This window comes from Mus caroli, chromosome 11 (genome assembly GCF_900094665.2).
Source record: "Mus caroli chromosome 11, CAROLI_EIJ_v1.1, whole genome shotgun sequence".
Classification (NCBI taxonomy): Eukaryota; Metazoa; Chordata; class Mammalia; order Rodentia; family Muridae; genus Mus; species Mus caroli.
In genome coordinates, this window is record NC_034580.1 from 72,815,581 (window position 1) to 72,820,587 (window position 5,007).

General features: G+C 48.2%; 1 protein-coding gene across 5 annotated transcripts in view; it reads right to left on the reverse strand.

The window, feature by feature from the left end:
• The window catches only part of Pipox (pipecolic acid and sarcosine oxidase), a 14,341-nt gene that overhangs the window by 4,108 nt on the left and 5,226 nt on the right, over positions 1-5,007 (reverse strand). The gene's annotated exons all lie outside the window — the stretch shown is intronic.

Sequence of the window (5,007 nt, forward strand, 5' to 3'; positions counted from 1 at the left end):
AAACCCTGTCTCGAAAAAACCAAAAAAAAAAAAAAAAAAAAAAAAAAAACCTCCGGGTCATCTCTGGCTCCTCCCCCCTTACCCCACCCCCACCCCACCCCATCCCTCTTCCTACAGTGCTTTGACCTTGTGCATTTGCCTGCCTCATTGCTTCTTCTCATTTCAGGGAAAAGGGAGATCTGGTTCTGCTTCTAATCCGGGTGTCACCTTGGTGTGACTTTGACTGGTGACTCACTACTCCGGGGCCCAAATTCCTCCTCTGAAACCCAGGACTCCCTTCAGGTCAGTGGTGGTATGCGATGTCTTGTGGTTGTTACAAGGCCTGGCATTGCCACTCACACTGAGTGGACAGGGGACAGGGACGCCAAGCCTGCAGCGCTCCAGAAGGGCATGCACACACTATGGCATTTTCACATGCAAGCACAAACACGGATTGGTGCATAGAACTCCAGCAATAAACTCAGAGAGTCTCCCTAGACTTCTCCCTTCCTTCTTACTCTGTGAGGGAGAGAGCAGTTTCCTCTTTGATGATCCCTGCCCCTCTGATATAACAGACCAGAAGTCCCTTTTTGGGAGGAGCTAGCTAAACAATGGGAAGGTGCCTCTGGCCCTTGGGAAGGTTCCTCTGTTCTCTCTTGGCTTCTGCAGCTCCCCAGCCCAGCAGCAGTCTGCTGCATCCCCCAGGTACTGCATATAAAGCTCGTAATAGCCTATAATGGAGTCTCATGGATATTACATGCTTCCAAATCCCACATTATCTGGTCGTGGGGATTAAAGGGAAGACTGGGAGGGGGTAGGGATGCAGTGGGCCTGGGGGCCGGTGTCAGTACACAGAGCCGCGCAGCATGCCCAATCCATTCGCCATGGCCCCCGCCTACCCAGCATTCATGGTGAGATAGTGAAGCCAGCTCTGCCTCTTCAAAGCTCCGTTTTAGGCTAGAGGAGGCAGAATCCCCAGCCAGGAAACAGTCTCCTTTCTGTGGCCTCCCAAAGGAACTTCAGGTTAGTTCTTAAGTCATGAAAACTTGCCTAGTCAACTTCTTGGTCAACAAGATAATTAGGAAGGCACCCCAAAGGCTAGTGGAGAGCATTTGCCCGGCTCAGACCCAAGCCTGGATCCCATCCCAGCATCTCCAAAAAGAAAAGACACACCCAGTGTTCTGTAGTTGGTTTATGATACTGGGGTGTGTGTGTGTGTGTGGAATCCAGGGATTCCAACACACTAGGCAAATAAATACCTCACTAGGCAAGCCGCACCCCATCTTGGATGTGTGTGTTTTTGTTTTGTTTTTCTTAAGAAAGGGACTTTCTCCCATCATCTCCCAAGTGTTGGATTTCAGGCCTGTACCCACTGCACCTACTCAGGTGCTCTTGAACCTTTTTCCCTGATGGGCTCCAGGCGAAGGAGAATGGTGGGAAAGATATGGCTTACAGCTCTTCTAAGCAGACAGATGTCGTCAGCTCTCTGGTCCACATTCCACAGAGTGTCTCTTAAGCTCTGCATGCAATATCACAGCCTTGGCCTCTCCTGTACTCTGGCTTAGTTTGCCTTCTCCCGCCCAGGCTTTCCTTCCTACCTTCCTTCTTTCCTTGAACAGAACTCCATTTACAGAGACGTATTGTGTGGGGAAAATGAACTCGTGCCAAGACAACGGGCAAATCTGTCGAATTATGAAATGCTGAGTGATGTTCTAATTCCCAAGCCGTCCCGTGGTGGATGAAGCCGGAGCTCCCCAACCCTAGGACCAATCACTGAGCGGGTTCTGCCGAATGTAATTGTGCCGATTGTAATCATTTTGCTCCAGCTCTCTGCCCCTGTGGCATTTATTTCTTAGCCCAGATATTGATCTAACAGTGGGAAATTTTCCATCTGAATCCATGATGCCGGACCCTCCCCAAGTCCGAAGATGTGTTTGGGAAATTCTCATTTTCCCTGGATCACAGCTGAGCTATTTGGCCTGAGGGGAACCGTGCACCGTTGGAGAAACGCCTTGGATGGGAGAGAGATTATTTTTTTTTTTGACCATTATGAGCAAATCGGAAATGAATGTAAAACACAGCCTGGAAATGCAAAGGCCTGTCATTATGGGAGATAGGTGAGGGGCTCCTGTGGGAAATGCTCAGAGAATTGGAAATCAGTCAATCAAAACCAGGATCGGAGACCGGGCCGTTTCCCCGGTATGAAGACAGATGACTTCCACAGGCAGATTGAAAATCATTTAAGTGCTTATTTTCTTAATGGTTTTTCCTGGATCCCAATAAATAGACTACTGATTCTGCGTCAATTTCTTACGCCTGTGCTTAGGGGCACTCTGGCACTCCTCCTCTTTTTTTTTTTTTTTTTTTTTAAGCTCAGACCCAAGCTACAAAGTTTAAGAAAAAAGGCAAAAGGAGCAAAAATGTCTTTCCATAGAGAGGGGGAAAAGACTAAGAAGTGAACAGTCAGGCTAGTCTAGAGAGGAGGAACTGAAATCCTAGGGTTACCAGGGAACCCTAGCAAGTTTGCAACTCCTACCTCCCAGAATGTCCATCACCTTAACAAGGAGCCCTGGGTATGGAGTCTGCCTTCCTCACAGCCCACTTTTCTCCAGCACTGAGCAGAGGTCGCTGAAGAACCCTCTGGACTGTTGATGCCTCTGTGGCCCATGTACCACAGGGTCTGGTGATAGATCAGGAATCTCCAGCAGTTACTAAAAGAGGCCTGGGGTCAGGGGGAGAGGAGAGCAGGGAGGTGCTGGGAGGGGTGGCCAACTCTCCCGGAATCTTCCATTTCCTACCCTGGGGCCCTGGCTGCCTTTCTCTTTGCTCCGGTTTAAAGTGCCAGGTATGCCAGCCCTCGGCATCACCTTGGGGAAGGGCCTGGTAATGGCTGCTGTCTTTGTAGGTTTGGGAACAGCTCTCTGTATTTCATCTTCCGCTCAGTGGGCCGAGGTGGAATTGGTTAACAAAGATTGCTCCAGGGAGGGGATGTGGCTGACAAGCCAGACACTTTGCAGGCACAGGAAGCAGCAGCTGCGGAGGGGGCCACCAGGTTCTGCCAGCTGCTGTACTGCCTACGGCTGTGATCTTGTCTGATATTGTCAGTGAAGCAGGGGCAGCTGGGGTCAGGAGCTGGATAGTAGAACTCAAAGGGAGAAGGCGGGGCAGGAAAGAGATGGTCTCAGAGCCTGGCTTTTCTGTTGGTACCAGCATCCCGGCTGCACACATCACAAAAGACTCGGGCCTTATGATCCGACACATGTCATTGTCTGTTCCCAGAATGTATGCAAATAACCCGAGCCCACCCGTGTTTCGTATGCGCTGTCACAGGAAGCAGAACAGAAGAACTGGGCAATCTCCCCCCAACCCCCACCCACCGCTGGCTCAGAAAGGTTTTTGCGGTTTTTCAAATCATGATCAGATGACATTAAATACACCCATTTCTATCATTTATCTTATGGTATTATGCTGGTGTGTCTAGAAGGATCCAGAGAGAAGCAAGAATGACAGAGATGATGAAATCATTTAGAAAATCAAAATTAAGAGCAAAGCTAAGGCAATTTGGGTGGCATTCAGCCCAAAGGTAGAGAACCATATTCAGATTCCATTCAGAGTGGGGATACCTATCTGTACTGCATCTTACTCTGTAAAAGGAATAATAATGATAATAAAAAAATCTAGTACACGTGAGTAAATTAGGGTAGCCATAAGAAAGGAGTTGTTAATGACAGAATAATAGCAACGGCAATAATAATACTTAGCACTCTATCGTGCTTTGGAGGCTTTACAGCACATTCGCATTACTCTTCATCTTTCTTAATTGGAGCTGTGAGACATCTGAGCACGCTTCTCATACAGGGTTACAGCGTAACGCTCGGGAACACTTTTCAGACCTGGGCTTACTTAGGCCTGAATCTGTTTGGAGGTAGACATTGGCAACATACCCAGTTTGGACCAAATCTAGCTTCATGCCTATTTCATCCACAAGATAAGATGGTTTCTCTATTTTTAAAAATGGTTGATTTTTAGAAATCCAAGGGAGAATGCTTTTTGTTGTTGTTGTTGTTGTTGTTGTTTTGAGAGAAACAGGGTTTCTCTATGTAGCCCTGGCTGTCCTGGAACTCATTTTGTAGACCAGGCTGGCCTCAAACTCAGAAATCCACCTGCCTCTGCCTCCCGAGTGCTGGGATTAAAGGCATGTGCCACCACCCCGGCTGGGAGAACACTATTGCAAGACACACAGCTACTGAGCAGGGTGGTAGCTCAGGCCCAGAAGGTGCTCCAGAGGCTCAAGCAGGGAGACCTCAAGTTTGAAGTTAGTCTGGGTTACTTAGTGCGTGTGTGGAAGGGAGGCAGCTATGAAATAAAATCTTGGTGGCACACGCCTTTAATCCCAGCATTCAGGAGGCAGAGGTAGGCGGATTTCTGAGTTCGAGGCAAGAAACCCTGTCTCTCTCGAAAAAACAAAAAAACAAAACAAAACAAAACAAAAAACCTTGTCTCTAAAAGGAGGGTAGATAGAGAGATGGCTCAGTGGCTAAGAGCACTGACTGTGCTGGCTGAAGCCCCAGATTTGGTTCATAGCACCCACATGATGGGATGGAGTCTATGACTCCAGTCCTTGGGGATATGACCCCACTTTCTGACCTCCAGGGGCACCAGATACACAGTACACATACACATATGCAGATAAAATACTCATACATGTAAAAAATTAACCTAGGCTGGGAGCGACGGCTTAGCTGTTAGAGCGCTTATCAATTTTGCAGAAGATCTGGGTTCAGTTCTCAGCGAGGCTCACAACTCTCTCTAAATTCATTTCCAAGGGTCAAATTCCTTCTGGTACCGCCAAGGGCAGCAGGCATGTATGAGTTGTATACATATCTATGCAGGCAAAACACTCAAAACACATAAAATAAAAAGAAATACATTTTTAAGCCGGGCGTGGTGGCGCACGCCTTTAATCCCAGCACTCGGGAGGCAGAGGCAGGTGGATTTCTGAGTTCGAGGCCAGCCTGGTCTACAAAG